This window comes from Tamandua tetradactyla, chromosome 1 (genome assembly GCF_023851605.1).
Source record: "Tamandua tetradactyla isolate mTamTet1 chromosome 1, mTamTet1.pri, whole genome shotgun sequence".
NCBI lineage: Eukaryota > Metazoa > Chordata > Mammalia > Pilosa > Myrmecophagidae > Tamandua > Tamandua tetradactyla.
Genome location: NC_135327.1, coordinates 142,945,259 through 142,960,370, shown reverse-complemented (window position 1 = coordinate 142,960,370; position 15,112 = coordinate 142,945,259). Strand labels below are relative to the sequence as shown.

Below are 15,112 nucleotides of genomic sequence, written 5' to 3'. Positions count from 1 at the left end.
AGGGCCATTAACTGAGGAGAGCAATATTACTCTTTGATTAACACTTACAAGTATTATCCCTATTATTAGGAATAATGTAATACTATCTCATTCTTATTTTGTATTACAACTATTATGTATATATGTATATATATATATATAAATATGTCACTGTATGATGACCAGGCAATTTTGGAATAAACCCATAACCTGAGTTAAATCATTTATATCTTAAATCATTTATATCTTAACTGCTCATTTATAACTGAATAAATTTTCATTATGCATACTAATAATTTCAAAATGATGTAATAAATATTTCTGGTTGCAGTATTTTAAAATTTTTCTGAGTTACATTTGGGAAAAAGAAGATAGCTTTTCACTTATTTTAATATTAGAATTACTCTGGAATCATATTGTACAAATACATGCATAGAAATCTAAAAGAACACACATTTCTCAAGTGGAGACACTATTTATTGCATGTCCTTGGTATGTATTTGCAAAACATCCTAACCCTGCAAACAAGAAGTTTCAGGATTGGGTACATTTAAAGGTTTCTACTCTACAATGATGATGAGGAATATGACTGAGGCCTCTAAGTGATATTAATTAACTGATGGTAGGACTTTATCAATGAATTGCTTAATATCCATTATTTGTGTGTGAAATGAACTATGCATCAGGCCCTCATAGATTTTGAAGTTTACATTGGCTGGATTTACAATGTTTTTTTGCCTTTCAGCAGTAAGAGAAGCAAACATTAGGGGAACTGAAGGGTTACAATCTCTATGGCCATGGAGAATAGAAATATCTTTATTAGTGCCACCAATTGGACCCTGTGAAATGAATCCTGAACCAGCAACTGAACACAACACCACCTGCCAGTTTCTGGTGTGGTAACAGCAGTATATGAAGTTAAAGCTCTCTAAGAAAATCCTCCCCAAATAATCCTGTCAGAAGGAAAACCATTCTTCGCCTCTGGGTGTATCAAAATTTTGATGTTTTCTGCTGCCTGCTTGATTCCAGATTCATCTTCCTGTGAATCTGGTGAAAGCCCAATGATATCAACCAGGAAGGCATAATCATGTTCATATTTAATGTAACTGGTATAATTGGTGCATGCAGGCAGATATATTTGATATGTGAACTTCTGATACTTGCAAAGGCATGTGCCCATCTGTGCTCTATATCTCCCAATTAGAGAAGAGAAATAACTGCCGCGGTGGCCTTGAGGGCAGCGGGCACAATGGCAGGCAACCAGGCAGATGTGTTATTGCTGCGTATACACAGCTCCGTGGCCACACGTCAGAAGCCTCCTTTATCTGTTAAGCGATATTTTCGTTCATCTCCAGAGATTTGTTTGAACAGCATTGATTAGTAGTTTCAAATTCTGTGTTCCCTCGGAAGTTTTAACTGGGACATGGCCCTTTGGGCCGTATCTTCCTGTTTCTTAGTGTGGCTTGTAATTTTTTTGCTGCTGGTTATCTTGATGAGTTTACCCTGAAGGTCAGTGAGTTCTTTTTCTTGCCTGGGGTTTTACTGTTGATTGGCTTTGTGTTGAAGGCTCTACTTTGATACTGGGTTCAACTTATTCTAGACCTTTAGAATTGCTGGTGTTTAACAGGACAGATTTTTCCAGCTCTTCTTCATCTGATTCTTGCCCTGTATATGGAGTACAAATTTTAAGACTGCACTGTTTGTGCAATTGTTTCACCCCAGGAGAAAGCTTCCTTTCCCCTGTTCCTTCTCTGGAAATCTTGATTTGCTCTATGTGTATTTTTCTTTTTTTTTTTTACACTCCTTTCTTTCATTGCCTCTAGCTGCTTTTGCCCGGAGAGCAAATTTTGGGAGGATGATCACCTGGGAAAGTCCTCGCCCAGTCAGTATTCCCCAGCCAAAACAGGGCTAGGAAACACAAAGCGGGTGGAGAACATCTCCAAAGAGCTCTGTGGAGAGGGTCAGAAAAGATGCCAGAAGTTGTTTTGATGACTCCCTAAAATGGTGATTTCCTGACTGGCCAGCAGATTCAGTAGCTGTTCCCCACAGCCCTAAGGAGGTATTGTCTAGAAACCTCCACTGCCTCTGCCCTTGTCAGGGGTGGTGTTGAAACAATGGCTGTGGCTATCCCTGTCCAGGATGGGCTGATATAGTACTTTAGAACTGGGACCAGCAATCCAAATTTGCTGATCAAAAGCTATCAGCAAATTGCTTGGTTGTATCCCATTTCTGGCTCCCTTGTTCTCAGAGAAGAGGGCTTCCATGTCCCTTCCAGTTCGCAGCAGCCAGCCAGGGACCGGACCCTGATGCAGTCTACCTTGTGAGTGGGGGACAGGTGCTGGCAGTCACTGCTAGCTACTCATGGTTCCTCAACACAGTTTCTCAGCCTCTTCCTCCTGATCTTCCCCGTAGGTTGTGTAGTGCTCCCTCAGTCGCCAGAGCCCTGGACCAGTTGTTTCAGAGACTTCCTATTTTTGTTCTGAGCTGTTTTTGGAGGATGAGTGAATCCTGGAACTCCCTATTCTGCCATCTTTCCTGGAAGTTCCACCTGGTAATTATTTCTTTTTAAATACAGAAGTGAACATTGGCAGAAGAGACATTCAAATAAACATTATTTTTAAAAAGTTCCAAGCATGGCTGAATTTGAAAGAAAAGGCTGCATGAAGAATTGGGTCTTAGGTAAACCATGGTGTGAAGGAAGATATTTTTGAACACAGATGTACATGACTTCTTTGAGACAGATAGCTGTGAGAGAATCAGTTCAAAGTATCTAAAGATATTTCTGGAAAACAATATATTTTTATTCAAAACTTTAAAAATCGATGACCTAATAGCAATCTTCCAAGACTTTTTGCCTTTATTAAATTATTTTGTTCTAACATTTTGGAGGATGCTGTTTCCAAATTCATTAAGTGTGAACTAAAACAAGGACAGAGACAAAGATAGGCTCCATCTACAATAACCACCTCCAATACTCCTTGTTCTTCTTACTTGCAGGCTGATAGTATATTAATTCATTTGTATCATGCATACAACAAATATAACTGTTTGTAAAGTATCCACCTCCCATTCCCCACAGGGTAAACAGTTGATGCCATTTTGAAGATGTACCCCAGAAAAGCCATGTTCTTTTTCCTGATCCAATCTTGTTTGGGCAGTTATATTCCCTTTAGCCCTGATTCAGTATTGTGTGGTGGAAACTTTGGACTATTTTCATGGAGATGTGAAACACCCAGTTGTGTGGGACTTTTTTATTAGATCACACCATGGAGATGTAATACGCCCAATTGTGGTTGACCTTTTGAATAGATGGAGATGTGGCTCTGTTCATTCAAGGTGGGTCTTGATTAGTTTACTGAGTCCCTTAAAAGAGGAAACATTCTGGAGGAAGCTCTCATGCTTGGAGAATGGTTGCTTTGGAACTGACTGAGACACAGACATTTAGAGATGGTTGGAGTCCTGACACAGAGCAGATGCCTAACATGAATGTTTGGAGACACAGAGCCCAACAGACGCTGCCATGTGCCATCCCATAAGATGCTAAGCAAGCCAGAACCTAGAGTTTTGTCCCAGAAAAGCTAAGTGAAGGCCCACAGACTTAGACAGGAAACCATTGGCATCAGAAGCTGAAAACAATACAACTGAGAACAAGGACCAGCAGACACCAACCACATGCTTACCCACGTCACACACATTGGCCTTTCTTAAGTCAAGGTATCTTTCTCTGGATGCCTTAATTTGGACATATGGCCTTAGAATTATAAACTTGTAACTTAAATTTCTTCTTTTAAAAGCTGTTTCATATCTGATATATTGCATTTGGCAGCATTTAACAAATTAATATATAGTTATAGAGAGGATTAGCTCTGCAACCAAGCTTCCTGGCATTGACTCTAGGCTCCTCCACTTACTAGCTGTGTGACCTTGGACAAGTTATTAAAGGTCATTGTGCTCAGTCCCCTCAAAATAGATACTAATACTAATATTTACAACATTAGGCATTATATATATTGTGAGGGAAATACATTTTGGATTTACCAGATACTTTGTCTCCATCCCAAAATAATGTAAATAACTCTTCTACTCTTCTCAACCAAGTAAACTAGGACAAAAGAGTTAAGACACGGGCAGTTTTGCCTCTTGATTCAATAGCCTTTGGTTCAGAGAAGAAGCATGAGAGGGCAGTTCAGGTGCCTTCCTCTCTCAAATGGTGTTCTAAAATGAGTCAGCACAGTTAGCTGGTAATACTGCCTTGGGTGTTGTGATTCTTTAGGGCAATGGCTCCTGGGAAGAGGGTGCATGGGTGGAATGGGCAGAGCAGATACTTTCCACACATCAGCCAAGAGCGACTCTTCCGGGGCCCAGTGATGCTTCTGTGTGTTCTTTATCTCTATTTATTCAGCTACCATCACTACCCACAAGAACCCAACTGTCTCTTGACACCATCTTAATGTGTTATGTTCTCTGGATCCAGAAACCTCATGAACCATCACTGCGTTGCATCCCTAAGCCCTCCTGATATCAGCGTTCACGTGTTCTCAATATGAAGGCATCCGTCCCATCAAAAACGTTAGCTGGTACACACTATAGGATCTAATTGAAATGTAACATCTCAATTAACACATTGCCAGCCAGCAGTAAGAACCAGTTTTAAGATTTAAGCCCATCTGAGTTTCATGCTTACATATAATATGAAGATGTGTGGCAAATAGTTTTAGGATCAACAGAGTGATGTACAATGGAATATGTGACCTTGGGAAAACTATGGGACCTCACTGTATCATGTGATGCTGCTGAATATTGATGGACAAAGGGATGTTGTGAGGCCAAATGTGGACAGTTTTTTGAATAAAGGAAAGAGCTATGCAAATGTGGATATTAATATAATTTTTAAGGCAAAGATGAAAGTTTTCAAGGATGATTTAATTGGTATTGATTTGAGAATAACCTACTTCCTAACACCTCCACATACAACAGAAGGTGAATAGGAAGTTCATGTTCATTAGACACACAAATCATGTACCTTCTGCTAAAATTACATTCATATGATAGAAACAGACAACTTGGCAGAGCACAAAAAGGTGGCATTGCATGGTTAACATTCTTCCTAACAGGGACTGGGGGAAAATCTATTATTTGTCCAAGCCAAAACTGATTGGGAAGAGATATCAGCCTATTGGAGAGATATCAGCCAATTGGAGAGGGGAGAGCAGGTCTGGTTGTTCAGACAAAATAGATAGTGAAGTGATCACTAGCTATATATTAGGTGAAAGTAAACAGAAAGGGTTTCTATAGAAAACTTGAGGGTCAGAATTCTGACATCTTGTAATGGTCAGGAGAAGGTGACAATAAGGCCTTTCTCTGGAGGGCAGTGGGCCAGCAGGGCATATTAGGGGACCGCTTCTAACCCCTTCTCTCTAATTTTAATGCTAGTTGGCTCAGAAATAGGATCTGTGGCTAATCCAGAACAAAGCAAGGTAGATTTCTATGGTAGCAGCCCAGTTTCCTTCCTGAAGTTCTGAGAAGCGGCATATGTGAAGTATTCTACCATTCAGTTCAGTTGCTTATTTAAAGCATTGCACTAAGGTGCCCAGGGTAAAGGTTCTAATTCTTGTGCTGTAAAGTTGTCTCCTTGGTATATTTCATTGTCATTCGCCTCATGTCATTCTCCCAATCCTGCTAAGAATTCCCCTACCATTGTGGATTTAGGTTACCAGAAGCATCCAGAAAAAGCATGTGGCTAAAAAAAAACTGTAGCCACTCCTAGAAGGCATCCATGTCAGGCCATGTTGAGGTAGTCTGAGATTGCCTGATGTGAAGGAGAGAGCACAGAATGGCTGACAAGATGGTCTTGACCCTGGCTCTAAAACCTCAGTGCCATATTTAGGAGGCAGCTCTGAGTTCCAGGCACTGCGGACACTGACAGGTATAGAATGTGCCATCTTCAATGTGGTACACACCATATTAGCAGAGCAAATTAAGGGCTCCATGGGCAAGGAGAGTATGATGCAACTCCACTTACCCTCCGAAAGGCCCTAAAGTATGAGTGGGTTTCATCAGGCTGAGAGGAGGAGAAGGCAGTTCCAGGCTCAGGAAGGTCATGCACAAAGGCACAGAACTGTGTGGGTACAGATGGTGCAGCATTATCAGACTTGACTTTTCATTAGTGGATTTTGACCTCACAAGCCAGTCTAATGGTTCTAACTAGGTAACGTATGGCGTGCTATGTCCTTCCTCTATCCCATCTTTTCTCACAGTAGGATTTGGGGAACATCTCTATCAGAATCATCTGGGATACTTGTCAAAAATCCAGATTCTTGGGCCCCAACCCAGATATCTTGAGTCTGAATCTGAGGGTACAGTCCAAGAAGATAACTTTTTAATAAGTATTCAACATACTAAAGATATAAGACTATTTTGCTATCATCACTAGGAATCTTGGGAAATTCAGAGACGAACTAAACTGATTTCACAGACTGTGTAGCAAAAGGACTGGGTCAGCTTGTTTTCAAAGTTGTATTGTAATAAAAAAAAATACAGAAAGATTTATGTGTACACATTGGGAAACAGTATTTCTGCTGAGCCATCCTCCTTAATGTATCTAGAAATGTACTTGATATTTAAGAGAAGTCAGAACTAAGAACCTGAAAGAATATATATATATTTCTATATTAAATGGATATATATACTTAATGGTACGTAGAGTGCTACATGAATTTTACTTGACCAAGTGAGCATTAAATACCAAGCAATTCTAACTATAAGGCAGCAAGAAATTTGAAAGCTCTCCATATTTTTATTTGAAATCATGTATTACTTTTTTTCCATCGAGCACTTAATGATTTAATATTATGACCCTATTTTTTTCTGCCAAAGGCTTAGCTTTGAAAATAATTGTACTAGTATCTATGGAAAAATACTTGATTAAGTGGGCCTACAGATCACTGTTATTGCTCTACACTGGCAAGTTAGTAGCCAAATAAAATGGGATATTATTCTATTGTCAAAACTCCGGATTCACTATTGTTAGAGCAGTTTAAGTTGAATATGATTGTGGAAGTCTCCGACACAGTGGAGAAGAGAGAATTTAAAGCTGTGACCTCTGAGCCAGAGAAGGATAAAGTCTGTATTAGGTCAGGAAGAAGGTCTAGAGAAGGAAGATGGTGGGATAGAAGGGAGGGTGGGAATGAAATGCACGGAGAGAGAAAGCCCACGATCCTGGAAAGAGTCTTGGATTTGGAACCAGACCTGTACTTATATCCAGGCACTTTCATTTATCTGGCAGAGTCCTTAGCTATATAATCCCAAATTTCTTCATTACAGTGGGAATAATATTGTCTACCTTGCAGGGCTGTCATAGGGATTTGATCTCCACATATATTAGACAGTAAATAAATGGGAACTATTAAAGGATGCTGGCATGTCCAAGAGAAACTTTAAAAGAAACAACCTAAACTTAATTTTTAATCCACAGAATGAATTTCAACCAATGACTCACTGCCTGAAGGTCAAACTTAAACTCTGTCTTTCCAAGGTCATTAGCTACATATGGCTTAGAACAGTAGAAACTATTGATAGGCTTACCAGAGCATGCCTTTGGGAAGCAGGATTGCTTTCAGTAGCATTTCATTTAGTCCAAATTTCTCAAAGACAAAGTATATAAACGGTGACTGGCTTAAAGATATACAGATGGAAAAATGATGATGATGGAATATTTTGATTCCTAAGAACCACTTGGAGAGGGATGCATGATTTCAATTAATTTGTACATAAGACTTCTCTGCACGTATGTATCTTATGTTAGATTATGCATGATTAAAAGGAATAAAAGGCAGTGCAGGGCGGGCAATGGTGGCTCAGTGGCAGAGTTCTCAACTGCCCTGCTGGAGACATGGTCTCGATTCCTGGTGCCTGCCCATTTAAAAAAAAAAGTTAAAAAAAAAAAAAGGCAGTGCAACAGTGGCTCAGTGGCAGAATTATCACCTGCCATGCAGGAGACCCGAGGTCGATTCCTGGAAGTTCATGTTCATTAGACACACAAATCATGTACCTTCTGCTAAAATTACATTCATATGATAGAAACAGACAACTTGGCATAACATTCTTCTGCCAGGCAGAACATTCTTCTGCCTGGAGCCTGTCCATGCCAAAAAAAAGGAATAAAAAGGGGTATGAGGAGAAATCAAGCCATTACAACAAACGATCTTCCTAGTCACACTCCCTTCAGAAAGTTAAACAGGAGGACAGAACTTAAGGAAATAGCTTTGATTCCACCCAGGCATGTTTTTTTTCCCAATGTGTGGACTTCTAGACAACGCAAAATCTAGAAAATATAAGTAACAGGGACTTCAAAAGGGGTTGGTAAAGGCTGATGACCTTTCTTTAAAAAAGGCAGTAGAAAATGAAGATGCTCACATGGGGAATTTGAATGTCAACTTGATACCTTAAGAAAAATATGACATGTGATTGCAAATGATCTTATAACCAGCCAAGATTCAGCCAGAAAGGTCCACAACCCTTCAGCCCAGGGGACTGGGGATTTCTTTGAGCAGGTCCCTTCTGTGGGCTGAACAATGTCCAAAGAGCCACACTCTTCAGACCCTCTTCAAGGACCATAAAGGGAAGGATACCCACGCATGTCACCTACCCCAGGATCATAACGCCAGCCGCCGGCCTGAGATCTGGCTACAGGTTCCCAGGCAGCATCTCAGGAAGCTGATAAGCAGAAGCTATGAGCAGGGAGTCAGCAGTGCCGCACCCCTGAAAACAGCCCCTAGTTTGCTTGCAGACATTTATTTCCCAGCAAGATCTATTCCAGCTCGTTTCCTTTCTTTATGGGCTACCCTAGGCCTCACCAGACTGATGGATTCACTTGGGTTAAGCTCATTTGAACTCACTGTTGCATAGAACAGTGTTTAGCAATCATGCAAAAATAAATGTCTCTGTGGAACGGGCTTTTCACCTGCACTCCCTAATTCCCATCCAGACTACTTTCCTCTGGAATCATATGAAGCACATTTAGCCAATTCAAGGATGTTGGAGGGAACTGAATTTTTTTAAATGGTGGCAATAATCTTGTTTATTTTAGTCAAGTAGAGAGGCTCAAATTATATTTTACACAACCAGATTGATGATATAGTTTAAAATCAAATATCAAAATTCTGAAATCTGTGACAAAAGATATAAGACCTCTCCAGTAAAGAAAACCCTTCAGAATCCTTTTCTATTCTTTTGCTCCTATAGTAATTTTATTGAAGAAACAAAATGCAATGCTTTTCTGGAGACAAAAGAGCAACGACTAGTTCTAACCTTTGTCAATGTAGCATAAAAGCAGAGACAGATTTTGTTTAACACAAGAAACCCATAAATGAAAATCTGAAAGTCACTGGTAACCAAGGAAACTAACAGTGAATGGTTGGGTGTCGCTGGAACATGTTCAAAGGAAGATAAGAACGGGCAGGAGAAGGATAATGCAAATAGGTTAAATCCCACTGCAAGAAAAGATGCACCATGCCAAAGTATTCTGTGAGTAGCATCTGCAATTGTACTTTGCTGATTTCTTGTAACAAAATCCCCTGCTATAAACAATTCAATCCAAAGAATACTTAATTTTGGCCTCAGTTCACAGTAGAGTTGTGTTTTATAATAAAACCTATTTAGTGTTTTATTTTGTGTGTGGCCCTTCAGGGGTTCACAATTTGGCTGTCACCCAGAAGGACACACCAAACACTACCTCTTGCCAAAATACCTATTTGTTATTCTGACGACAATATTATCATTCCTGGAATATAACATTGTCAGTTGCACCTATTCATGATGCAAACCCAGATATCTGCCTACACAATCATCTGTCTCGATATTTAATCACCAGTCAAATATAATTATAAGGTGCCAGCCTTCCACTGAATGGAAAGATAGAGGAAGCAGTATATAGAAACCTGTGCCAAGAAGCAGACAACTAAGAGACAGAACAAACATAAGGGGTGAGAAAACATGACATCCAACTAGAAGAAAAACAAAAAAACAAGCAAAATATAGGAACTGCACTTTGCCAAACCTAGCTATACCTGAAGGAGGATTAGATGGAGTGAGTGGAATAAAGTTGTCATCAGTCAGTGAAGGTGTTCTGGACTAGATGAAGGAAGTTGGAGAAGGAGATAGGGATGGAAGGAGATAAAGGAAACTTCTGAGGTGGAGAATATGCCAGGTGTGAATGTTCAGAGGTAGGAGAGCAAAATTCGTACCTGGTATGAATGAGTGTGAGTGTGTATGCATACATGCAGGTGTGTGTGTGTGTGTGTATAAAAAAGTGTGCTTAACTCCGACATGGAATGTAACCTGCACTATAATAACAGGCTGACAGGTGAAGAAGCATGTGATCAGGAATCTAGAGTTCACAGAATTAGAACTGAAAGACATTCTGAAATAAAATCACACTGCTGAGTCACTTATCTTCAGGCAGACGAATATCCAAATAGTTGGGTATAAATGACAGTCTCTTTTAAAATTTTCAGACATGAGATCCTATGCCCTAACAAATATTTTTATTAAAATTACTTACAGTGCTCTTTCTGGGTGCCAGATGCCTTACTAGGGAAGGTTATGAGGTTAGGTTTAATTCTCATGATAATCCTCAAAGTGACATAAAATTATCCTCATTTTACAGAAGAGAAGTGTGTAGTTCAGAGGAGGTACGTAACTTGCCCAAGGTCACACAGTATTTGAATCTGGGATTCAAATCCAAGTCTGATTCCCAAACTGGAACATTCCCACCATACCATGCTGCTTTTCTGAATGGCATGCTTCAGATGGTATGGGATCAAGAACTCATTACTTATGGCAGTCCATCTAAATCCCTTGGGTCCTGGAATCATGTCTGAATATTAAAAATAAACAGATTCTTAGACATTATCATCAACTGAAAGGAGCAAATTCCTGTGGCCAGCCCTTGGAGTTTCTGCCCATGACACAGGAGAAAATACCAGCATGAAGCCATGAACAAGATAGCACATCTGCTTTCCTGCTTGTTCTTAGATAATGCAACTGACTAAGAAACCTATTAATTAAATCGCATGTGGAGTTGCAATCCAAGGGACTTGGAACTGCCTACTTGTAGTTTCTCCTTGGAAGCAAGTCAGGAATTTCTTGGCACGGAGTGAATGGGTAGACCTTAGGTGCCATCCTAAGATATTTTTAATGTGAGGGTTGTCATGCAGGAAGTTGCTCCCAATTAGGTTTAAGTAGTGGGCAAAAAGTGCTGTCTCCAGGGAGGCGACATCACTGGGCTTTGAATGGAGGCTGCTGGCACACAGCTTGGCAGAATGAATTGGGCCTGCGGACTTGGGGGAATGCCAAGCAGCAAATTAGTTCTGCATCTAGTAGATGAGGCTCTAATTTCTGTTCCTTGGCTGGGAGGACGGGGTGAAATTGTGCAGGTGAACGTCCTGAGAAAGTCCCCATAGGCGGGAGCAATGTCACAGTGTTCTGTATAAATTTAAGGGATGAAAAGGACAACCTTCAAACGTACATGGGATCAAGTTTAGAATAAGGGCTGGCAAGTTATGGCTGGCTAAATCTAGCCTGTGGCCTCTTTTGGTGTGCCAAGCATGATTTTTTTTTTAATTTTTAGAGTTAAGAAAAAAAGAATAAATGACAGAGATCATATGTGGCCTGTGAAATCAAAAATATGCACTATCATTTACAGAAAAAGTTCGCTGACCTCTTGCTTAAGAGGTATTTGATCACTTGTGCTTTTCACCCTAGCTTCAAATGTGAGTTCAACCTTCCTTTCTCCCCTGAATCCTCCCTCATGGTTTAAAATATCTTTGCATTTCCATGATGCTACCTTGTCCCACATCTATGGTCCCTCGTTGGAATGGTCCTCATTCATCACCTCCATAAAATCCTTCCTGACTTCCTACTTACCTCTAGGTCTTATCCTCCCAGGCCTGTGCGGCATTTGACCCTGTGGCCAACACCTTCCTGAGACTCCCCAATTGTCCAGGCCCTGCTCCCCTTACCTGGTTCTCTTCTGACCTCTCTGCCTAAACTGGCTCTCTTCGTTCCAGTCTACCCTTCAGCATTGGTGCTCCCTGGAGCTTTTCCTTGGCCTTTTCCTGCACTTTACACATCTTCCTTAATTGCTTCAACCAACATCACCTAATGTCCTAGGTTACCAGTTCACCTTTTCAGGGATCTCTGGACAACTCTTCCTCTCAACCTCAGCATGTACCAAATTAAGGATCACCTTATCCCCAAAACCTTCTCTTGTATTTCCTTTCTCAGTGAGAAGCATCTCCATTAACCTAGTTGCCAAGACTTAGAAACTCAGATACCTCTCTGGTTTTCCTCTCCTAAATCACTGGAGGGACGTTGGTACGGTAACTAGCATGTACTGAACACCTATTATGGGGTCAGAACAGCACACTCCACATCTGCGATCTCATTTAATCCTCACACAACTGCTATTTTACAAATCAAGAAATAGAAATTGTTAGAGGTTACTAGCTTTTTTCCAAGGTCCGACTGGTAGTGAGAGGCAGTCTGATTCCAGAGCTCTTTTTGCTCTGGTTGCTTCATGGACATCAAAGCAGTGGTGTGCGCTAGACATATAGTGGATGGAACCAGAATGTATCATTGTAACACTGGCTTGGAGACAGAAGTAAGAATACCTGGCTCAAGTAGCTTTTACTTCCTTCATATGCTTCTATGAAAGTATTATGATGATGAATCTTTTGAATCAAATTCAGCCCTGCCTGCATGGGTTCCCTTCTCCCTCTTCTCCATAAGGTGCAATGCTGAGGGCCTGTGCCAGGGTAAGCATTTGATCCGCTGCCAGGCACAGAGGTAACACAGAGCAGGTACAAGCCTTGGGGCTCACGGCTGCCCACAAACCTGGCTCCCAGGGACTGTTAATCTTTTGGGCACCTTGGGTTCACACAGCTCACAATGCCTTCCAGTCATCTCTCCTATGGTTTAAAATCTCTATTTCAGAATACTGGCAATCAGCAACCCAGACAAGCCTTTGCTCAAATTTCTACAAATTTTTAGAGCATGAGGAGGGTTCAGTTTTTGCTCATGGAAGAGAAACTGATTCACCAGGGAAAGCTCTTCTTGATGTGGTCTATTAAACAGCAACTGGTTTCCTATTTATTCAAAGATCTGGTAAATTTCTCTCAATGGCTTGGTTCAATTTCACCTTCATTCCATACTGCTGCAGTTCTAGGAAGCCTGTCTTATGCTTACTGTGGCAGTTTCCTCACCCACTACCACACTCAGAGCCGACCTTGTTACCTGAAGATGGTTAGATTCAAAAATCCCCTTTGAGAAGATCAACTCTTGGTGAAGCAAGCCACTGTTGAGTCTGATTTTTTATTTTACCAGACCCTCTTTATAGCATGATTACTTGTTTTAGAACTTTCATTGGGATGCCCCATAGAAATTTAGAATCTCCTTAAGTGATTGTCAACATTGGTTTTACAATCATGCCCCTTTCAAGGGTTTCCATGATTCTGTGAAGCCATGAGCTCTTTAGTATCCATACCTAGTGCCTAGGATAGCATTCCCTCCACACTGTGTATTGTCTGTCACAACGTGTTTTCCAACACAAGCAAAGGTCAACCAGCAGCTTGTGGCATTAAATGCAAACTTTCTTAAGGCTGAAAAAAGTTTTCTGAAGGTTACAAACTCTAAGAGTACTCAAGTGTAATAAAAACAATGCTTTCAGCAAGGAATTCACTCAGTGCATTGGAATAATGTCTTCTTTTGCACTTCGTCTATTGCCATTATTAGCCTTATAGGAAATATTGCCCTAATACTCCAGATTCATTAAGTCTTGAAGCTATTTACTTAGCTAGCTCTCACTAGAAGGGAGTGTTTGCTAAGGAGGAGCAAGCAGTGAGGAACAATGATTTCTTCTCTCATCCTCTTTATGTGGGAGTTGTCTGCCAATGTGTCTCTTCCCTTTTTCATGTTGTAAGTTCTCCAGTGACTTCTGAGGCTGCTGGAATATGTGCACTCACCTTGCAGGATCACTCAGTAACTCCCTGGAGAAGACACATCCTCATGTAATGGTGGCTTAACAACCCACAACTTCTACAGTTCATTGTACAGAGCAAGTGGCATTCAGTCTCAGCATTTTAGATTCTCTCTTTGCTCATATTTGGGCAACTGAAGATGTTTACACTTAATTGCTTTCTTTCCTCAATTAAATGCGTTTTATTGGGACTCACTGCTTGGATGGGATTTCAGACATGTTCCTCCATAGTTTTCTCTCTTGCACTAGAGCAGTGCTTCTTAAACTTCAATGAGCATGTGAATCACTAGGGGATACAATTCACATTCAGTAGATCTTAGGTGGAGACTGAGATTCTGCTTCTCACAAGCTCCAGGTGCTGTGGACCATGAACCAGTCAATTTCCTGATAACTAACATTGGCTGAGAGCTTGCTGTATGCCAACCCTGCCCTCATACTTCTCCAAACTCCCCACGCTTTTTGTTCCTCAGGGCCCTTGCCCCAATCATCCCTTTACCAGGAGTTGTCACTCCCCTCCTCTGCTGTCCAGTGGTAAGAGGCCCATACATAGCCCCTCCTCAGGGAAGTGCTCCTGGATTCTCCCAGGCGGGGTTTCTCACTATTTTGGTGCTCCTGTGGCATTATGTTTTATCACATTTATTATATGAATTTGTTAATTCGCCAGTCTCTATCCCCTAAATGAACCTTTAGACTATAAGTTCTTTAGGATTGTGGAAAGCATTTTGTCATCTCTTGCATCTGTCCCAGTGCCTTTCCCTGCTCTTTGAATTAATGTGAATTCTTCCTGCTAACCTCTTTGCTCTTTACAATAGTCAAATCCTCTCTTAACTCCTGCATCAGGAGGCTAGATGAGCATGACCTAATTGATGCATCTGTCTATCTACTACGCTGGAATACAAAGAGTTTAGAATAATGGGGGGGGGGGGGGAGGAACTTAAAAAGACAGAAGGTTCTGATGTGTTCACAGAGCTCCCTATGGTTTGGGTTAGATGGACCAAAAGATGTGTTGACTGCAGCAGCTACATTTTCCCACGTGAGAGGTAGTACTACACTGCGGATAAGAGCATGGCCAACCTGGGTTTTATAGGTGCAAGTCCT

At 40.9% G+C, this 15,112-nt stretch overlaps 1 protein-coding gene and 1 pseudogene across 5 annotated transcripts in view; both read right to left on the bottom strand.

Moving 5' to 3' along the window:
- The window catches only part of LHFPL3 (LHFPL tetraspan subfamily member 3), a 565,071-nt gene that overhangs the window by 221,652 nt on the left and 328,307 nt on the right, over nt 1-15,112 (bottom strand). The window lies entirely within an intron of this gene.
- On the bottom strand, nt 315-1,074 carry LOC143684381 (acyl-protein thioesterase 1 pseudogene; annotated as a pseudogene).